The sequence below is a fragment of the Elgaria multicarinata genome, chromosome 9 (genome assembly GCF_023053635.1).
Source record: "Elgaria multicarinata webbii isolate HBS135686 ecotype San Diego chromosome 9, rElgMul1.1.pri, whole genome shotgun sequence".
Classification (NCBI taxonomy): Eukaryota; Metazoa; Chordata; class Lepidosauria; order Squamata; family Anguidae; genus Elgaria; species Elgaria multicarinata.
This window is the reverse complement of record NC_086179.1, coordinates 87,680,848-87,703,642: the sequence shown is the minus strand read 5'-3', so window position 1 is coordinate 87,703,642 and position 22,795 is coordinate 87,680,848. Positions and strand designations below refer to the sequence as shown.

The following is a 22,795-nucleotide window of genomic DNA, read 5'->3' as shown; positions in this document are numbered from 1 at the left end:
TTTCCATTAAAAATGCCCATTTCTGGATAGGGATAACCTGGCTTCAGTTGTCTATGCTCTAGTAACCTCCAAGTTAGATCACTGCAATGCACTCTCTGTGGGGCTGCCTTTGAAGACAGTTCAGAAGCTGCAGCTTGTGCAAAATGTGGCGGCCAGATTGATAATGGGGACAAGAAGGTCTGAACATAGAACACTGATTCTGGCCCGCTTTTGCACAGGCTGCCTGCACGTTTCCAAGCCTGTTTCAAGGTGCTGTTTTTGACCTATAAAGTCTTACATGGATCAGTGATAGAGCACCTCTCCTCCAGGTGCCTCCTCTTGAGGGAGGCTCGGTGTATGGTAACAAGGGAGAGGGCCTTCTCAGTAATGGCTCCCCTTTTATAGAATAAGCTCATGGACAAGGCCTATGTAGTGCCAACATAGGTACTATTTCAGCACCAGGTTAAACTTCCCTCTTCTCACAGGCATTATGCAGCATATGAGTTTTTAACTAGGTCCTGGAGTGTGTTTTGTTTTCTCTGTGTTCCGTTTATATGCTTTTATGTAAATATATTTGTACTTGGGGCAGTAGCAAAATAGAATGAATGAATGAAAGAATAGTTGCCCATCAACAGTTAACACCTGGATAGCAAACTGAACACATACACCGGTCACCTGATCCCAGTCTTCTGCACTATGGTGAGATGAACTGTGTATTTATTTAAAATATATTAATAATTTCTAAATTTGCATATATACATATAAATTAGCACACACAATTTTTTATGAAAACCGGTGCACTTTTTTGATGATGAATTTCCTTTTTTGGGGGGATGATCCATAAGTGAGCACCCTGTATGTATCTTTACTCAGAAGTAATCCAATTACACTCCTAGGGATATAATTAACAGTGGTTAGGGCTGTACTTAGATGGAAGTCCCATTGAATTGTGGGGTTTTGTTTCAAGAACACATTCACAGAGCTGGCTTGTATGCTTGCAGTCCTACGGAGTAAGTTCCACTGGATTCGAGGCTTCCTAGGAAAGGAGTTGCACCGACCTCTGCTAACTATACCCAGTCACTACGTACAACATCTAAGGTCCTCCTCTGGGTGCCTACTCTGAGAGAAGCTCGGAGTGTGGCAATGAGGGAGAGGGCCTTTTCGGTGGTGGCCCCCAGACTGTGGACCGATCTCCCTGACAAGGCTCGCCTGGCACCTACGCTGCTATCTGTCCGGCGCCAGGTTGAGACTTTCCTCTTTGCCCAGGCATATGGGGCACATGTTAATCACCCACATGTTTAGTTTTTTTAAACAGTTTTTAATGCTTTATGTGTATATGTTCTGTGTTTTAGAATTTTAGATTTTGTATACTCATTTTTATCTTAATTTTAGAATTTCTGTAAGCCACCCAGAGAGCCCTGGTTATGGGGGCGGTATATAAGCATAATCAATCAATCAATCAATCAATCAAATAAAACTAAGATGCTTAAAATCGCGTTGCGGATCGCTCTTGATGGGCAAACCCAGGGCGCCTATAAAAGGCGGCAATCCCGTGCCCAGGGAGTAAACCCGACTGAAAGCAGCGAGATTTACTGAGGCGTAAAGACGCGCCAGGTCGGGCTGCCCCAAACTCGCGTCGGAAGGCGGGTCAGCCCCTGCTCCCCTTCGCCTCCTTCCCTTCCCTTCCCTCTCTTGGGAGGAACTCGGTCTCCTTTCAGCTAAGGAAACTCCTTTCCTTCCCCCCTTTCTCCGGCTCCCCAACGCCTCCAAAACAACAAAGAGCGAGGCTGGCGGAGACACAAAGCTTCGCGAGCGCACTCCGGAGCCGCAGCGGGCCGGAGCGAGCGGGGAGGCGGAGCTCGAGCCCGAAGGCGTGACTCAGCAGCCTGGCGCTCATGCTCCGCCCCGCAGCCCTTACAAGGCGAGCCTCGGGGCTGCGTCCGCCGAGTGCTCGTGTTCGCGGGCGCGCGCGCTCTCGCTCTGTGCCTAGGCGAGGGGGAGCCTTCAAGCCATCCATCCGCCCACCAACCCGGCGAGGAAGTAACCAGCCCGGGCAGCGGAGCCACGCACCTTGGGTCACGCCACCCTCCCGCCGCTGCTCCTCCGCGGGACTTAAGCGGCACCTTTTCTGGCTGGCTGGGCGGGTTGGCGGAGGAAGTTCCCCCCGCGCTTCCTTGGAAGGCTGAGCAGCTGAAAGTCGAGGTAAGGGCTTTCCTTTTTGTGCGCGTCTTTCACTTTGCACACAAAGGCTCCGTGCTGGAGTAAGGGAGGGGAGAAGTCAACGTGCGTTTGCTGGGGAGGAGTGGGAGGAGGAGGGGGGGGGCGAGGAAACGGATGGAACATAAACCCCTCCAGATGTTTCCAAACCGACCGAGGCGACGGGGAGGCAGCTCCGCGGAAAAGCCGCTGTCTTCCTCTGCCACTCCATCCCCCAGTGTCTGGTCTCCCAAGTTAATAAGGACGTGCAGGTTTTTGAATGATCTTCGCCTGGGCGGGCGAGAGATCAACCGGCGGCAGCTATCTGGGGGTGGGGGTGGAGACCTTGCCCCATTGTCATCTATCAGGCATTGTGCGCCCAGGGGGTGGGTGGGGATGGATGGTAATATTGGAATGCCCGTCCCCCTCCGTTCCCCAGGATGTCAAAAACAAAGAGAAAGGGGGGTTCGGAGAAAATATTGGGCTCCTTGGAAGAAATGCGTTGGGCTAAACTTGACTTCCAGATCGTGGGTTGGTTTTGTTTTGGGGGGTGGGGTGGGGTGGGGCGTGGAGGCACTTCTGGACCGCAGAAGTCGCTTGGAGCGAAATTGTGGCTGTTTTGGACCCTCCCCTCGGTTTCCATTTTCCCACCGACGCCACTTTTAGTGGCGCATATTTAAAAAGCCCTCGCGGGTGACATCAATCTCTCGGATATTTTTCCTGCGCCTCTTTCCAAAGTCCGTTTCCTGGCTTCTCAAGAGTTTGTAGCTCTTGCCAGGCAACTTTCACACGCCGGCCAGAAGGATGGGGTGGTGGGTGAGGGCGTGGGGGGGGAATGTTCACATCCTCCTCTCTTGTAGTATTTTTTTTAAAAGAGCTCAAGTGTCTAGGAACAAGGGCTTTGTGGCTGCTGGATGGAGAATGGAGGTGTTGTGGGGGGTGGGGGGTTGCCTTAGCACTGCATAATTACTCTCTGGGTTGCTTTTGTCCTTAAATGGGCAGCGCTTGGCAAAGGCATCCTAATGAACGGGGGAGGGGGGGCATTATGCTGTAGGTGCTCCTTCCCCACGATTTGTGTAGTAAACATTTCTTTGGGCATTCATGCGTTTGTTTCCTCATTCATGCGTTTGTTTCCTTATAAGTTTCTTCCATTTCCCTCTATATGAATGGTCCTGATAGCCAAATTACTAGTTTAAAACACATCCACACACCAGTGGATCTGGGCTGAAACCCAATACAAATCTAGGGAGTGCAAACCTATGTGTGTGTTTTTCCTTAATCAAATCTTTTAATACTGAATTTGGAGCCTGAATGTTTGTGTGTGTGTGTGTGTAGATAATGGACTTCAAATGTGAAGTGTTTAATTACATTGTTTTATGTCATGCCATCAATCCAAAGTGGCTACATATGGTCTGCATATGGTTCCCCACTCTATGGTATGGGCTTTCTAAACTATGTTGCAAGGAATTCTGACTGAGCATAGGGGATTTAGTGCTCATTTGGTATACATCTGTGGGGCTATGTCTGTAGTACACAGTGATGGAAACTTCAATGAAAATTTGTACAGGAAAATGTCAGAAGGATCAAACACAGGCCTATTAGTGAGCACAGCCCATTGGCATGATATCAGCTGTTGTGGGCACAAGTTGGGGATGTCTGTCCTGTAGTTATCTTGTGTTTGCATTTTCCTTTGTGATGAACATATTGGTGAATTGTTTTTCTAATATGTCAAACTGAACTATAATAGCAGATATGATTTCTACTCTTACCTGTAGAGTAATCCAATAGCTTTCTATTGGCCTTATTTTACATGGCAGTCTGTGCCAAAAGAACATTAGGCTTTTAAGGGTGTATATTTAGGCAGAAATAAGATCTAGAACTCGTAGCATGTCTAAACATGCATAGGATTGCACCCTAAATGTAGTTAGTGCCCTGCAAGTCTTATTTGAAATGGCCTTAGAGGCAAGTCCTTCAATTTCAACAGTGTTGTCTGTCATAAGTAAATGGTTCCTAAATGGGTTGGTTTCATCTACTCTTATTTATTTATTTATTGCATTTCTATACCGCCCAATAGCCGGAGCTCTCTGGGTAGTTCACAAAAATTAAAACCATTCAAAGTATAAAACAACGGTATAAAACCATAATATAAAATACAATATAAAAGCTCAACCAGATAAAAACAGCAGCAATGCAAAAATTACAAATTTAAAACACCGAGTTAAAATTTATTGATAAGACTGTTAAAATGCTGGGAGAATAAAAAGGTCTTCACCTGGCATCTAAAGGCATATAATGTAGGTGCCAAGCGAACCTCCTTAGGGAGCTCATTCCACAGTTGGGGTGCCACAGCAGAGAAGGCCCTTCTCCTGGTAGCCACCTGCCTCACTTCCTTTGGCAGGGGCTCGCGGAGAAGGACCCCTGAGGATGTCCTTAGGGTCCAGGCAGGTACCTATGGGAGGAGGCCTTCCTTCAGATAGCCTGGCCCCAAGCTGTTTAGGGCTTTAAATGTTAATACATTCTAGTTCCACTGTTGATTCAGCCAGATGTTTTCAAGCACTCAGAACAGGACATGAAGCTGCCCTTTCCTTGTTTGTCCTCAGAAACTTATAGTTAGATAATATTACCCTTGAACTGGGAGGCTTTATTTCACTGTTCAGACTAATCAATGTTAATAGGCTCATTCTCCATGAGTCTCTGTAAATCTGCTTTAAAAGTCGTCTATATTGGTGACCATGACCACTCCTTGTTGCAGTGATTTCCATGAGTTATGTCCCATTTTGTGAAGAAGTACTTGTTTTTCCCATTTCTGAACCTGTTGCAAATCAACTTCATTGGGGGAAACTGAGCTGCAAAAGGAGATGGTTTTTCTCTCCACATACCATTTATAATTTTACATAGTCCTGCCATGTATTATTTACATTTCTCCCTGTCTTTAGTTGACTGATATTTTACTAAACCTAGAAACATGCTTTTAAAAACTTAAAGGGTAATCATTTATATTCTTGCAAGTGTATTTATATGCAATCTGTGTCCATTAAAAAAAAAATCCTGTCATCACCCCTTCTCCTTTCAACAAAAGAACTTTTTATTAATACTTAAGGATGGTTTTGTTCCCAGTCTTTTCCTTCTAATCTCAAAGAAGTGACATTAGGGGGTGATCTTCAGCTGCTTAAATTGGACTTTCAATAACTGAGCTGGGGAAGTTCCCTGTTGCAATTGCCATTTTCTCTAAAATCCCAGGGTGTTATTTATTTATTTTATTTATTATTGCATTTAAATCCCACCTTTTTTCCTTCAAGGAACCCAACGCGGCATCCATAATCCTCCACTCCACTTTATCCTCACAACAACAACCCTATGAGGTGGGGTGGGCTGAGAGTCTGTGACTGGCCCAAAGTCACCCAGTGGGTTTCCATGGCCAAGTGGGGACTAGAACCCAGATCTCCCATCTCCCAGTCCAACACTCTAGCCACTACACTACATGATACCTCATGATCCTTACCAAAATCAGAGCTACTAGACAAATCTTTACCCTATATACACACCTGTGTGTGAGAGAGAGATTGTTGCCTGGCCACCTTTACCTGAGAGGGTTAAAAAGAAACCTGCACGAACAGGTTAGTAGAGGAAGCTGGTGCACGGAGGGGAAATAAATTACAGCATATGTGGAACATAGAAGCAAACATCTGTTGTGTGTTTTTTAAAGTTGGGGTATTGGGCGATGTTGCACAGAGATTAAACTGTTGAGTTATGCTGTACGGACACCTAACCGGGCCTTTCGAATGTTGTCATCCTCTTTCCTTTAATCTCTTATAACCTTTAAACTGTTTATTTTCCTCCTTACCAATTTTAACACACACACACCCTTTTTTTTTTTGCTAGCTCAGAAGCATTGGAGCCTTGACCATGGTTAACTTTGGTCCACTTTGAGTTTTACAGCTTCAGGAATCGCTAAGTGCATAGAGCTTTGCCTGCAGTAGCAAATGTACAACCCTAGCAAGTATGAAATAACTTGTTGGCAGTCAGTTGCAGTTCTTGAATGCTTTTGGCCATGCTGAGAATTCACTGTTTTATGGAAACCCATTTGTGTGACAGCCAAAACTTGTCTGATGTGAGAGTGCATTATTGTCTAATGTAATTGCCCTGAAAATAGCTTGGCTGACTTGGGTAAAGGTGCATTTCTTGTGCAATGTTTTTATTTTTAGTATCGTGCATATAAGGTGTCTAGCACTTGGCAGAGGGGTCAGAGAGCAGTATTGTCTTACAGAGCTGGGTACAGTGTACCTCCTCATAGAGCCAGAGCAAAAGAGGATGTTCAACGGTAGAGGGGATGGAAGGCATTAGAAATGAAATCAAGTATCCTAGTATACTAGCAACTAGGTAAAGGAAATGGGCTTGAGGTCAGTCACGGGCCAAATTATGTATGCTACCTTTATCCCGTGTACTCAGTGTGACATGCATGGGGTTGTCCTATTTTATTCTTGAAATAACCCTGTGAGATAGATTTAACCTGAGAAGTAATGGGCCAAGATCATTGTCTGACTTGATGGCTGACCCAGGGATTTCAATCCAGGTCACCTCAATCCCAGTCCAGTGCTCTATTCCTTGCACTACTTGAGCTGTTTCTTGATGTTAAGCAGTAATAGTAAATAGCAGAGTTTCATTCCTGCGTTGAGCAGGGGTTTGGACTCGATGGCCTCATGGGCCCCTTCCAACTCTACTATTCTATGATTTAAAAATGAGGGTTGCTTGGAAGTTATTGTGGAAGAAGAGCACAGTTTCAGACAAAATATGCTAACTTGGTTAAAAGGCTAGATTTGAAATTATTTATTGTAGACCAGCCTTACAACAGAATGGTAGTAAGCTATCCACAGGTTGAAAAAGAACTTCTGGCCCACACCTGTGCAAGTATACTGGTTACTGGATCTTGTTGCATTAAAACTAATGGGTGCCTTGCTGTTGAATTTAGGAGGAGCAGGATTTCACCCTAATGTACTAGCCCTCTTTTCCTTTATATAACACTTCGCAATCCAAGTGGGGACAAAGAAGCTGATTCATGAGATTCAGTGTAGTTCTGTTGGGCTGTAGAAGGTCTCGAATAATGTGTAGCACTGGAGGATATGCCATAAAAAGGAGATAAGGCCATAAGTCGTATAACTTGAAGGAAAATATGTGGGAAAACATTTCCCCCTCTTTTTTCTCCCCCACTCCCTTGGAAGCAGCCTTATTTAAGAAATGCATCTCTTCCAGTGTCTTCCATTGTTGTCTCCTTGGAAACTTTGACATTTATTGTGTTGCTGGGATCTTCCAAGTGCAGTGTGCTGTCATGCTCTTATGCAGAATGGCTGTTGAAATAATCTTCCGAGTGTAATAAAAGCAATAAGCAATCTTTCAGGACAGTGGCATTAGCCTTGTTCCAGCAGCAGGAGGTTGAGAATGATACAAATATATAATGGAGAAGGGGCAAAATTGGACCTGTTTTTGCTTGTGTGGAGGGAGAGCCTGTCCTTTTCCTAATTTTATCTTTTCCTAAACGCATTGAACTCAAAGGAGACAAGGAATTTGACTGCATAAGCAAATGAGTGTATGTGACTGTGCACCCATCTTTTCATGTACTAAACATTGTAAATCAAAAACTAGAAGTTCCAAAAGTGCTTTAGGTCTGGCTTGGCAGGATGAACGGGTTTGTTCCTTAATGGTGTATCTGTTATACAGTAGCCCAATCTCTGAACTAGCACTTTTTGGTGTCAGACCATTGGTCCATCTAGCCCAGGGCTGGGGAATCTGTAGCCCTTCACATGCAGTTGGAATACAACTCCCATCATCCCTGACCACCGGCCTTCCAGGTGTTGTTGGACTCCAACTGATGGGAGTTGGAGTCCCAACAATATCTGGAAGGCCGCAGGTTCCCCACCTCTGATCTATCCCCAGATTGTCCACTCTAGTTGTGGGTAGGCTTCAGACTACTTTTTTCTTTTACCAACCAAAGCCAGTTGCAAAATGGTGGCTCACAAGAGGCAGCCATATACTAGGATGTCCTGCATATACTGCAGGTCTGGGAGTCTAACAGCCTCATTTCAGGGGCTGGGGGAATACTTTGTTGCTTCTGCTAAAGCACACCGGCATCAAACCCTTGCAGTTCTACTTTATGCTCATCTCTGGTCTGTTCTAATAGCTCTCAAAGGACTTTCCCAGCTACCTCATTTGTTTTTACTGACAATTGAACTTGGGGCCCTCCCAAAAGTTGTATTCAGCTGTATATTGCAGCGATGATGGTCCTGCGTCTGGCGGTTTCTTTGGTTCTTCCAGAGTGCAGTACAAGGGACTTTATGTAAAAAAGAAATTGCAAAAACATCTTTACCCCCAAAGCATGGCAGGAAGTAAAAACAAAACAAAACTGGGTGGTGTACTGCAGACAGTGCTCCAATACCTTCTCCTCCTACTCTTGAGAAGTTATTGTCTGGGCAGCACAGCTTGTATCATGGGGTAGCTTTCCATTTTAACAGAAATTTGATGAGTTATGCTGCCTTTCCAAAGCATATTTGTTTGCAAGAAGGAGGCAGTTTCAGGTAGATAATGTCTGCCACTTCCCACGTGCACCAATTGCAAAAGTAATAGGAGACTTGGCACTCTCTTATAAAATAAAGAGCTGGGTTCTCCAGAATTTCAATTGTGTTGAAGCTCTAAAAGGTATTTTTTAATTTTTCTGTAATCCCTAAGAGGCGTAAATAAAACCAAAATGTTAAAAATTCATAAACTTGGAAGCCTCTCTTCTGATGGTATTAACTTTTTGAATGCTTGGCATTGGAAGTTTCGCAGAGACTTATTAAGCCAGCATAATCTTTTTAGTGCCAATAATCTTTTTGGGGATTCATTTGAGAATGTATCCTTGCTTGTATGACTCCCATCAGTTGTCTGTTCTTCCTGTGCCGTGCCCAGACAAAATAGCGTTGATGCTAGTCAAATAGAAAAGTTCATAAGGAAACCAGTCATTCAATCTCTGTACATCTAGCAACCTGCCTTCAACGTTCCATTGCACTTTAGCCAAGAAGAAGATATCAGGATGGAAAAATAGGAACAGGTTTGATTCAACTGGGGTCACCAGGGGCAAGCAGTAGGTTTAGCTGTAATGGTGTCCCTTAGTGGCTGCCATTTATCCTTATGGGGAAAAGTAAAAAAGCTGCACTTGGGGACATTGTTGCAGTGAGAGCAAAATCTTTGGTGTACACAGATTATGTGGTGTAAAGACATGGGATGCTGCAACCTTGATGAAGCTAGCAGGTCTAGCTAGGCCTGGTCAATTTCTGGAAGGGTGACTACCTGGGAGCCCCCATGTACATTGATTCCTGCATTGAGCAGGGGGTTGGACTCCATGGCCTTGTAGGCCCCTTACAACTCTACTATACTAAGATTCCTGAGCATATTGTATGCTCAGATGCTTACAATATGCTTGTCTGCCCATCCTTGTGCACACCCCCTGCCCAGTGTAAGGATGGCCATTTCATGAGTTAATTAACAAGAGAACTTCAACCATATGGGTTACATCAGTAAATAAGGTCTTCCAATAGATTGCTTCTGTTGTGTCATCACCTTATCTCAAACATGGAATTTTATGCAGGCGTCCACCATCCTATACTTGTAAGTCTCCCACTTTTTCCGGAAGCTGCTTCTGCTACTGTTACCTTACCATAACAAACCTGTTAAGAATGGAATGGTAGTACAAGGCAGTACTATTGGTAGTGCTAGGAGCTGTTCACCTGGAAGCACCCAAGGACCCCTGTTTTTGGAAGGATTTTTATTTCAACTAGGAAATACTTGGGGGAGGAGAAACATCGAAGAGTTTGCTGCTATTGGGACCTTCCTTCCTGTAAGTATTTCAACACCTACTCTCTTGGTGTAGTTTTTAACAAAGGCTTGAAGAGTTGAGGCCCGATGTACCTTAGAGGGGAGATCATTTGACAGGGCTGGTGCCGACACAGAGAAGACTTGTCTCTGTGTCACCACCAAATGGAAATCTATAGGCCGTAGTTCTTACTGTCAACCTGTATCTGGGATGTACCACTTCAGACAGTAGTTGGAATATGTGGGGTGGAATGCTTCTCCATACAAATAATGACCTGCATATAGGGGACATCAGCGTCAGGGAGAAGGCTGTAGCCTATTTTCTCCACCATGCTAGTTTTCTATGTGCTTGAAACTTCCTGTGGGTGGAGGCTCATATAATGTTCTATTATGTGAGCCTCCACCCGCAATCTGAAGTGGTACAACCCAGACCTTAGTGAGTGCTAGACTTTTGTCTTGCTTATGAAATTGATTTTTGCATCATTGTCTTTCTCTGCCAACTGGTGTTGGGTAATACATGGGCGTCTGGTAGTAGCTGCTCTGGATGTCGCCACTGAGGTCCACCGTTGACTGGCACAGCTCTTCCCATTAGAACATTTGGTTTTGATGTAAGCGATAAGAATGGCACAATGATACTTCCTTACAGTGATCTTTCTGTATAATATTAATGTGACCTCATATCTGCTCTCTGTTCTTTATCTTACTGAAAATAGAAATCACATTATTCAAGGGGGAATGACAAGCATGTTCACTTGTACATAGTGAAGAGAGAGCACACATGGCACAGAGCTCACGGGACGCTTTTATTAAAAAAAAAAAAAAAAATCCAGGGGATGAATACAATGAATAGAATCAGCCCCAAACAAAGTACAGGTAAAGAGAGTTTCACAGATCATGCACAGCTCTGTATGTTAGAAAGCTGTGTTTATATTTTAATCACTCTGAAGAGCTGATCGAAGCAGCCTATTAAATTCCATTAGTGTGCCTACGATGCAGACGGCACTACTATGAGCAAGTGCAACTCCAAAAGGGTTGTTTGCACAATCACTCTCATTTAGAATTAATATTTTGCCCTTGACTACATAGCAAATAGGTCTCCTGCCTCAGTTCATTCAAATGTATCCATCTACTCCAAGGCAAATTGCAAGTGCGATTGCACTGTATTTTCTCTTGAATTGTGTTATGATGCCAGAGCAATGGAGTTATAATAAAACTTGGAAATGATATAGTTAAGATTATTTGGCAATGGCTAGTTTTGTGAAGGCTATTTTATATTTATATAGTATTTTACTTAAATTCTGAAGCTACAGTACTTCATATACATTCTTGATCATCCTTAAGATACTCATATTGTGAGTACATGGGGTTATTACTGTTAGACCTGAGACCAACATTAGGTCATCCTTACTCAGATGTCCAACACACTGGGCCTTGTACCACACTTCTCATTTCACATCTTCATGAGTAAACCATTGGATTTCCAGTATGTGTTTTTGTCCGATGGCAGATTGTGGCTATCTCCTGGTATCTGAGACTAGAGCAGAAGACAATACTATGTCCAAACATAGTATAGTCTGGGAAAATTACTATGACTGTTTTTAAATGGATACTGTTGTTTTTATACTGTTTTTATGTTTTTTTAATTTTTGTATACTTTTAATATTTACTATTTTTAATTGTTGTAAACCGCCCAGAGAGCTTCGGCTGTGGGGCGGTATATAAATGTAATAAATAAATAAAATAAATAAATAAATATAAAGCAGGACAGTATTGTGATCCCCACATTGCATGTGGCTGGCGGTGGCTTCGCTTAGAATATCCAATGAGTTCATGATCTGTATGTATATTTCAAAGTCAGCTGGTCTTGAAAGGGAAGTTACAGGGTACTTTACAGAGAAACAACTTCTTAACATCTTTGGTTTTCATTCTCCTGTTTCCACTAAAAAAAACACCCTGTATTTAAGGTTGTAGAATGGTGATGATGAAATGTGGGGTAGAATCTGTGGGTGAAGACAGACACAATATAAAAAGAAGAGTTTCAGCATAATTTTTCATCTGTGATGCAAATTTGACTTGACATGTGAACTGATGGCTGGACATAACGCTGGTTCTAATGAACAGTATTGCTCCTTCCAGCCCTCTCTTTCCTCTGCTGCAGACTCAAAGGCATCTAATGGGTTGAACTGGCGTTCAGTTTACTAGTGTGCTCACCCATCAGCTCAGTTGTGAAGCCAGGAGGAATCCCTGTGTGAGCTCTCTTCCCTCCCACTTAATTTTGGATCTGCCTACAGCCCACTGAAGCAGAACCCTGTTCCGTTCAACTAGTGTGCTTACAATAGGAGGTGCTACTCTCTGAGTAAGAGCAGCTCCTGAAGAGTTGTTTGCACAATCGCTCTCCCAAAGAACAAACTGGCTATTTTGTCAAGGACAAAACATTTAATCAATGAATGGTAAAAATGAGCTGTTTCTAACTGCCCATCTTTCTTTTCATCTTAAGGGAGCTAACCTAAACAAGTAATAATTGCAGGGTGGCTTCTGACAGCACACAGGCAGGAATGATAGGGCACGTTGGTCCTGTTAGATGCTACTCTGAGAGCAGAATTAACATGCTAAAAGCAAGATCAAGGATCAGGCTTATGCGCTCCATTATCTTGTGTAGACCGTAGTGTTTGAACTGGGTGTTACTGTACATGGGTTCATCATGGCCTTGATTTTGGAGATAAGACATACAAGCAAACATTCAAATTGTATTGTATACTGTGTGTGGCATGATGGTGGTATCCATAAGCCCAAGACTTGCTTGCCATTGTCATGTTGAGTGCATTTCTCAGTAAAGTAAGCAACTAAATAGCCCCCCTTGTGTACTATTTCCAAGTACTCATGGCTTGTACTCTTTTTCAGTCTGCCCAGTACATTTTGGAGGGTGGTGTAAGAGGATTCTATATTTAGTCAGGCTTTATGCTTTGCCTTAGCCTACGTTGCTGCTATACTGGGTCTGTAATCCAGGCTTGTGGAAAAGGTATACTCAAGCTTTTTCTTAGAATTGGGTGTCACACTTGACTTGGATGAAACTTGACTGTAAGCTGTTGTATTTGTTAAGGGTTGGGGACAAACTTGCTTGTGTTGTCTTAAGAATTTCAAAAGCCAGTTATGCAAAAACCTTCCAACCTGGTGCTTCTAAGAGATGTTGGGCAACAGGTTCCATCACCTCTAGACAGTATGGCCCTGCTGAGGTTGATTTCAGTGGAAGAATTTAGTCACTGTTTTCCTGATCAGTAGGGGTGGTGGGTGGGTGGGGAGAGTTTCTAGTGAATGATGGTAGTGTTACATCTTGAAAGATGGACCAAGAAGGAGAAAGAATATAGAGCAGCCTTTCCCAACACAGTGCCTTCCAGATGTTTTGGACTTCAACTCCCATCAGCCCTGGCCAGCGTGGTCAGTGGTCAGGAATGCTGGGAGTTGTAGCCCAAAACATCTGGAGGACATCCAGTTGGGGAAAGCTGGTATAGAAGATAGCAGATTCTAGTTTAGCAAATGCTGCTGAGTTGATAACCTTTGTCAAGGTGTAGACTCTTACAATCTGAATCGGTTCCCAGTTTTTGAATAATTTCTGCCCGTCACTGGATTCATGCCAATCACTGTTTGGTCCAGAGGCTGATAGTACATGGGCTGCTTGGTCCAAAAGGTGTTAACACTTCCATGGGCACTCAGGTACAAGGATAATCTCTTGCAGGAGTGATCTTATAATATAATGTATGCACCTACCCAATAAACTGACAACAGCTCTTGATGATTTCAGCTGCTATGGACTTGTATTTTATTACAGTTTGGGAGATAGTAGGCTAAACAGAAAATCTTGAAGAGTTTGATGATGCTTCTGAGCTATGAATGTTATCTATAATTGGGATGTTTATATACAAAACTAGCTTGTTTGCATATTCCTGTGGTGTTGTTCATATCTTTGTACTTCCTTTCTACTTCGTGCTCTGTGAAGAACTTGCATTCATGAAAGCTTATACCATACTGGGCTGATCTTCGTGCTTGCAAATAAGCTTGGCCGTAATACCTTGATTTCTTTCCCTCTCACTGGGACATTTCCCTCTGTTTCTATACTCCTGTCTGAAGTCCCTGCCTTTATCCCTTCAGTCCTATTTCATTGTGACCCATCCCTGTGGCCATTTTAGGAGGGAAACACCGTCAGTAGCTATTACACCAATCTTCACCTTTATCTTAGACCTCTTTGCCCCTTATCTTAGAGTAGCCATCCCCAGTCTGGTGCCCCCCTGATATGTTGGACTATAAACTCCCATCATGTTGGCTGAAGTTGATGGACGTTTTTAGTCCAGCCTATCAGGAGCGTGCCTAGTTAGGGAAGGCTGCCAAGGATGCAATTAGGTCTGAGTAGCCTGACACTGCAACTACCTTTCTTGTTCATTCAGATGGTAGAAAGAAAAGCAGCTGCTAAAACCATCTACTTCATAGGTTGTGATGAATAATATAGTTTTTAATGTGCTGTAATAAAGATGCCATGAGACTGAAAATGAAAGGGCTGATAATGTCCATTGATATTTCAAGTAAATGTATTAACGAAGTAAGACTGAAGCAGTGGTCCAACTCTTCTGCCTGCAGGAATTGTCTAATCCCAGAGTTCATGGCTAATCAAGTACAGAATCTTGAGAGAATATGAAACACTCAACTGCAGAGTTGGATCTAGGCTGGAAAAACCTGAACATCCTCATACTTCTGGAGTGAATGCCACTTAATATATAATAGTATGCAAAGCTATTGTGAGGAATTTTCCATTTACCTCACTTGTGATGTAAGAATTTCCGTTACGGTACAGAGAGATTATTTGCTTCTTGCTGTCAATTCAGCTGCATAACTCCAGTAGGTCTGCCCAGTGTGTTTGCTAATGCTAAGATGCAACAGGTAAGTCAGTTGAGCAGTGACAACTTCGTATCCATCAGCAAATTGAAATAAACAAGAGGGACAAATTAGGCTGGCAACAGAGCAGATGACCAGGCAGTGCACCCATCCAATATATTTTGGTGTGTTCTTGAATTGTAGGTGTGCATATCACAAAAATAGCGTTGCCCTGGCTGCATTGAGCAAAAGAGACCATTGCCATAGTGATGCAGTGCGTATGCTTTAATTAAAAATGCATAGCTGTGCTAAGTTCTTACATTTTCAGAAAGCATGTCTCTGTCAAGCTATTCACTTGTGTGGATTTGTTACCGTTGATCTGCCTCGGCCTCTAAATTTATTTATTACATTTTTATATCACTTAATAGCTAAAGAAGCATGTTTTATTTAGATAACTTGCATTCTATATAGGACAATTTCAATTATAAAGCAATAAAGCCTGCAATATGATCAACAATGAAATGACAAGCTAGTCAGTGAAAGAAACCTAGCAGCATGAATGCCTCTCCCACACTAGAGGCCTTCAAGAGGCAGCTGGACAACCATCTGTCAGGGATGCTTTAGGGTGGATTCCTGCATTGAGCAGGGGGTTGGACTGGATGGCCTCATAGGACCCTTCCAACTCCACTGTTCTATGATTCTATACTCCAATAATAAACAGGTGTGTTTTTTAAAAAATGACTTTTTACCATGTGCCTAAAAAGTAGCGATGAAGGGGCCTACTGTTGCAAGCAATAGATACCATCGTGAGGAGCTCTGCCTTCATAGACACTTGACAAGCCTGTATAAGCTCTGGAGCAGGTCTCATAAGTTGAAGAAACCAACTAGCAATGCGTGAACCTCGTTACACGGTTGTAATACCCTTCCTGTGGCTCATCCCTGTTACCAATGCATTTGCTGAATTTTAGATCTGCTCCAGCTTTTATAAAGGCCACTCATGACCTCTCCCTTTGGGTCTCTGTGGCATTACACCCCACAAGTCAGTTCCCTAATGTATGTCTGAAATTGGTAAGTCTGTGGTGCTTAGAATGTTGGCTTGAGTGGGTGGAGTTAGAATGTCTTAGGAGGGCGGAGGAGTGATATATAAGGGAATGACTGAGTGGATTGTGAGAGACTTTTTAGGTACTCTTAGAGTCTTTAGAGCCTTTAGTGCTTTAGCTCTCTGTGTGTAGACTACTTGGGTTGTGAAGAGTTTGAGGTTCAGTACAGAGAGTGGTGTCTTTTGAGTGGGGTGTGCAGATAGACAGTTTGTGTATAATAAACAATAGTGATAATAAAGTTCAAGAGTGATTGTGTGAGAGAAAGGGAAGCGTGTATGTGGATGAGTGAAAGGCGAACATCCCTTTCCTGGGCAAGGTGCTCTGTGCTGTGGCTCATAAGCCATGGGGTTCCACAAGGCTCTATCTTATCCCCTATGCTGTTTAACATATACATGAAGCCGCTGGGGGAGATTATCCGGAGATGTGGACCGAGGTGTCACCAATATGCAGATGATACCCAGCTCTACCTTTCCTTTTCATCAAACCCAGGTGAGGCAGTGGCTGTTCTGAACCAGTGCCTGGGCATGGTAATGGACTGGATGAGGGCTAACAAACTGAGACTCAATCCAGACAAGATGGAGGTACTGTTAGCGGGTGGTTCATCTGTCCGGCAAGGTGATGTTGGCCCTGTCCTGGACGGGGTTGCACTCTCCCTAAAGGATCGGTTCCATAGTTTGGGGGTGCTCTTGGATCCAGAACTGTCACTTGAGGCACAGGTGAACTCAGTGGCAAAGAACACCTTTTATCAGCTCAGGCTGATATACCAACTACGCCCTTATCTGGACAGAGATAGCCTAGCTACAGTTATCCATGCTCTGATAACCTCTCGTTTGGATTACTGCAATGCATTATATGTGGAGCTGCCTTTGAAAAAAGTCCGGAAACTTCAACTGGTACAAAACAGGGCAGCCCGCCTACTAACAGGGATTGGCCGACGAGATCATATCACGCCAGTCCTTCTACAACTTCATTGGCTGCCAGTCCAGGTCCGGGCCCAATTCAAAGTGCTGGTATTAACATTCAAAGCCCTAAACGGCTTGGGGACAGGTTATTTGAAGGAACGCCTCCTCCCATATGTACCTGCCCAGACCTTAAGATCATCTACAGGGGCCCTTCTCCGTGAACCCCTGCCGAAGGAAGTGAGGCAGGTGGTTACTAGGAGGAGGGCCTTCTCCGATGTGGCACCCCGGCTCTGGAATGAGCTCCCTAGGGAGGTTCGCTTGGCACCTACATTATATGCCTTTAGATGCCAGGTGAAGACCTTTTTATTTTCTCGGTATTATAACACCTAATTTAATTTAAATTTAAACTCTGCTGTATTAATCTCATATTTTAACCTATATCAATTTTTGCTGTGTGGTTTTATCCTGGTCGTGCTTTTTATGTTGTATTTTGTATTTGTATTTTTAAATTGTTGGTTGTTTTATTATGCTCTTCATGGTCTTAATTTTTGTGAACCGCCCAGAGAGCTTTGGCTATTGGGCGGTATAGAAATGAAATAAATAAATAAAAATAAATGAAAAAATAAAAGATTGGATGAGTGGTTTCAAAAAGGTTTTTAAATTGTTTATTTTGAAACAAAGCTTGTGAACTTTTAAAATAAATTTTCATTATTTTGTTTTAACTACCACAAAAATCCCATGTGTCTGTTTGGCATTTATCATCTGAAGTTTATTCATTTAGCACCCACTCTGACAATAATTCACCTTAGCACAGTGGTTCTCAACCTGGGGCACTCCAGATGTGTTGGACTGCATCTCCCAGAATGCCCCAGCCAGCAGAGCTGGCTGGGGCATTCTGGGAGTTGTAGTCCAACACATCTGGAGCGCCCCAGGTTGAGAACCACTGCAATAAAGGATTCCAACCATGGACCTAGTCGGAATATTGCTGCTCACTAGTTCTGTGTTTCCCTGACCTTTCTTGGCCCCACAGCAACCAGGCCATCACTCTGTGCTCCACCCTATTCACCCTTTTTACTTCACCGCTGCCACCATATATCCCAATACCTTACCTCAGGTACTTTAAGAATCCAATCCAGTTTATGAAACCAAATGACCTTTATTTAACAATAAGTTAAGTTCATGCAGTTTATCAATCTTGTGGTTTCGTTTCTTGCAATACTTGTTGGTTACAATGCAGTATATATATCGTGTATCCTTGCCTACTCTACCCACTAGTCAAATCTATCTCCTGTTCCCTCTTCTTCCCAAAATAAATAAAACACTTTCAGTTACCCAGGTGCTTTGACATGGTGAATGTGACTGCTCTGCTATATGCAGTTTCATCAATTTTTATAGAAAAAAAAAGTTTTTTAAAAATAGTAAAAAAAAAATGACCCTCAAAATAAAATATAAAATTGCCATATAAAATTTCTGCTCTCAGATAGGCTGTGGGTGTTCCTGGTGGCCGTCCCAGTAAGATGTGTATAAAGGTATTCTATACTGACTCCAACTGAATTGGCTCTGTGGAATGCCCCAAACTTTTGCCCCATATATCATCTGAGGAATAACCCTGGCAGCAACAATTCTTCGAGATGGCAACACGAACTTCCACCCTTCACCCTGGAAAAATTTCAACAGTGACTGGGTTGAATTTTGGGCTTTTAGTTTGTTAGTTTGCCAATGGCTATTCCATGAACCGTTCTGTGCAGATCCCCAGATAGTTTAAGCTATTGGACTGTTCCATCAGGTGATCATCTAAGAACCATTTGTGTCGAATTGCACCACTTACCAAGCAGACAGCTGGAGCACGTGGAAACCTAGTGTATGCCCCTGTTGAAGACTATAGATTCAATATTTTAAATGGAGCCAGTCCTGAAGGACCAGCCACATTGGCCCCACTCCTGAGAAACATGCAAAGAAGTCTTCTCTCTTCCCCATGAATAGTAACAGAGGCTTTGGCAGCAACCCCTCATTATTTTGCATCTCAATCATTTTTCTCCCCACCCCGTAATATAGGCAAAGTGCTGAGATGCATAATAGGAACACTCTAGTGTGGGGTGGGCAACTTGCGGCCTTCACCCCAATTTCATGAAGCCTTCGGTGCAATTTCAAAAGCCTTTTTGCACGCAATCAGTTCAGGTCTCTGGCAAGGGTGATCTGTCCCTATCCTGGCCACCCACCGGATGGTGGGGGTGGGGGGGCAAGGGGGTGACAGAAATAGAATGGGATGACACCCACTTTTGGCTCCGGACCTACTGTCTGCTGTCTTTGGGCCTGCTCACTGCCTACATGCAGCCCCCAATGATTACCCACAGGGAAATACAGCCTTTGACAGGATAAAAATACTGCCCTCTCCTGCTCTAGCCAAAGCCAGGGAAGAGGGAATTAAATAACTTTGCCTGTCCCCCAGCTTGTGTGGGAGAAAGCAGCTGAGGTATTTTTATTTATTTCATATTTATACTGCCCAACAGCCTAAGCTCTCTGGGCAGTTTACAACTAAAACCATAAAACCCAGATTAAAACTTTGAAATCACATAAAGCCAGAATAAATTACAGTCTAGGGAAGGCTTGTTTTAAAAGATATGTTTTTAGGAGGTGTTTAAAAGTTATTACATTTTCCACCTCCTGAACAGCCACGAGGGAGGGTTTTCCAGAGGGTGGGTGCCGCAACAGAGAAGGCCCCGCCGTCGAGGTTCTTCATGGTGACGTTCTTTTCGTGTTGGGATGACGAGTAGGGCCTCCTCTGAAGATCGTAAATGCCGCCTGGGTGTATATAAGGGAAGGTGGTCTGGTCCCAAGTTGTTTAGGGCTTTGTAAGATAATAGCACAACTATTAGTGTGGAGGTGGGGATGAGGGACAATTGTGATAACAGTTTATGTTGAAGTCTCCATGAGGAAACCCCCTTGAGTCAGGATTGAGCCCCTAAATTGCCGGTTGCTTATTGTTCCTCTTGTTCCATTGTCAATTAAATTGCTTTTGCAGCACCAGTACTGTGGAAATTGCTGCTGCCAGACTGCTGGCATAGCAGATTCTTCTTTTTTTGCAAACTGTTGCACTAGCTTGTTTTTCTTACCGCTGAACTGTTCTCCTCCCTAGAAAGGAAATGTACAAATAAGCCACAATGGCCTGATAGCGCAAATTGACCCACCTTTAAGAATTACACATAGACAGGTTTAGAGAAACAGGAATAACTTTGTGGTCGTCTAGTAAAAACAAATATTTTAAAAGGGGTGTAGCAATCTGTGGCTTTTATAGTAGGCCTGCTACAATGCCTTTTTTTTTTACTTGTGTCAGCACATTAAAAGCGAGCTCTGATGCCAAAGAAAGTGTGGGTGGATGTCATTTTTATGGCTAAGACTGTTTTGAGGAAATGGTCACAGCTTTGAAAGTAATGATCTGATTTGGACATACTATAAACCAAAGTGAAATACAGTAGGTGTGTATGTCTGTCTTTGAAGGGTAGAGTGCTGAAAGGGTTCAAATGACCCAAACTCTGTAAGTTATGGCAAAAACATTACTTCAGGATGTGATACTGTTTTTTAACTATCCCACACAGTTATTTCAAGCCTACTGCAATATTTGGTGTTTAATTAATTTCCTATAATGTGATGCATAGAATGTTCAAATCAATATTTACAAAGTTATAGCTGTAAATAGGGGACACGGCCGTACCAATTAAAGCAGGTCTGAGACAAAAATAGCATGTCTATACAAATGGGCAGACAAATATGGGTTGTGTATAAAAAATCATGTATAAGTCCAAGGGTTACAGAAGAAGTCCGTATGTGGTTATCACTTATATAAAGAGAACAATAAGGGAATTGTTAAGCAACAGGATTGAACAGTTGATGGCATCACAGCAGTATGTCTAACCATCTGAGCACCTTTCATTTGGAGGAAGAGTATGCTGATCCCCCTCCCTTTAGTATTTAGTTTTAGCCTGGTATGATCAATAGTTTTGGCATCTGGGATACCATGCAAGTGGCGCATAAATCTCTCAGCAGCTGAGTAACACCCATCTCATCCAGTAGCATGGACAAGTTTAGGCTGTTTCAAACAAAATCTTCCAGCCAGCTATTGAAGGATGATACTGTGGGCCTGTTCACACGTGGGTGATAAGCCACACAGATCAGGCAAACAAGCTATGCAGCATGGTTTATTCCTTCCCACTTGCCCTCCTCCTACTGTAGTCCTCTGGTCTTGCTGGCCAGGTATCCCAGCTTCTTTTGCGATGGAAACCAGATCCCATCGTCCCTCTCATTGCCTTTCCTAGACTTTGCTGGGTCCCCTGTCTCCACCCATGTGCAACCAAAAGGGATGGTGGGGGCCTCCAACCCCTTGAAACTTTGCAGGATGAGGACACAAATTTAATATACAGGTTCCCCTTATCTGGCACCACCACATCCACTACTGGACGAATGTGCGGCTTTGCTTTTTCATAGAAAAGTGAGGTTTCAACCACAGGTGAAACAAACTGTTTGCTTCCCTTCCTCCTCCTACCCCCTCTTCCCTCAAGCCTATTCCTCTTTAGGCGATTGCCGTAACCCACGCTGCCATGCCAGACAACATGCAAACTCACTCAGTAGAATGCAAACTCAGTAGAAGTAGGTAAAACAACTTCTACTGCAAACTGGGTTCTCAGGGTGAACAACCCATTGTGGGTTTGCATGTCATGCGAACACAGTCTGTGTGTCAGCCTGTTAACAAATGGAATCTTGCCAAGTTTTTCTCTACAGGTTTCAAAAGCCTTGTGGCAATGTTATATAATGAGTAGCATTTTCATTATTAGCTGTTAATGGAGATCATCTATATTTTCAGTTGTTTTGTGGTCAGGAAATCAACAGCATGAGTGTTGCATCTGTGTTTGTATCTGTGGAAATGACTATGACTTCTTCATAACTCCTGTCATCCGTCTCACAAGCCTGAAGTATCCATCTTGTGTCCGGCTCCTTGTGGTTTCCTTTAAAATTGGGTTATCTCTTCTAGTGGATTGTCCTTTATTGGGTTTGGTGATGCTGCTAGGACTAACTTGTATTGCTGATGCTATTTGTCACGTCAGAGAGAAAGTGGGCTAGATCAGCTTTCTTTTCAACCATGGCAATGAATCGACTCCATACTTGTGGTATTTGCACATCAGGTCCATCACTGAGCTTTTGAACTGGCCTCTTCAGATCCCTTTTCTTGGCTCATGTTTTAGACTTTGTAGACTTGACTCCACTGTAACAATGAAAAAATGACATCCACTCTGGTTATTTATTTTTATTTTATTTATTTATTACATTTCTATACCGCCCAATAGCCGGAGCTCTTGTTTTGTCACTGAAGTATTGTAACACAGAACAGAAAATAGAACATCTTAGCTGAATGGCTGGCATCCGCGAAACTTTTCTATAGCTTGAATAAGTATATGGCTATCAATAGACATACATTTTCAGATCCAAGTATGGAACCTCATGTAGAGCATCCATTCCAGTACTAAGGATGTGAATAAAGCCTGCCTTTGGCATGGACTTCATCTGTCTTCCAGTCTTCACAAGCAAAGGCGATTGCTTACCTATCAAGATTGCCTGTGGCCTAGGGGATATCTCATGCATTAGGACATCAATTATCTGTATTTTTGGCCAGCATCTGCAACATCAGGAAGTCTCTGCATGAGCTTATCAGATGTAATCATTTGCTTTATTTTTTGCTAAGTTGAAAGGTAGGGTGCTATTGCACTCATGTCCTATTTGTGGTAGCTAATTGATTACTGTGTGAACAAAATGCTGGTCTGGATGGATCCTTGATCTGATCTAGTATGACTCTTATGTTCTTAACATTTTATTTATACAATGAAACAAACATTTGAGCTTTTCAGTGGATCATGAAATGGG

The 22,795-nt window shown here is 43.2% G+C and overlaps 1 protein-coding gene across 2 annotated transcripts in view; it reads left to right on the top strand.

The window, feature by feature from the left end:
• The first annotated feature begins 1,976 nt into the window (after positions 1 to 1,976).
• The window catches only part of FAM107B (family with sequence similarity 107 member B), a 66,150-nt gene continuing 45,331 nt past the window's right edge, over positions 1,977 to 22,795 (top strand). The window contains exon 1 of one of the 2 annotated variants that reach the window (XM_063134293.1): positions 1,977 to 2,181. The gene's annotated coding sequence lies outside the window, so the exon portion shown is untranslated. Of the gene's footprint in view, positions 2,182 to 9,856; positions 10,043 to 22,795 lie in introns of those variants that run through there. The other variant, XM_063134294.1, reaches the window with a different exon arrangement.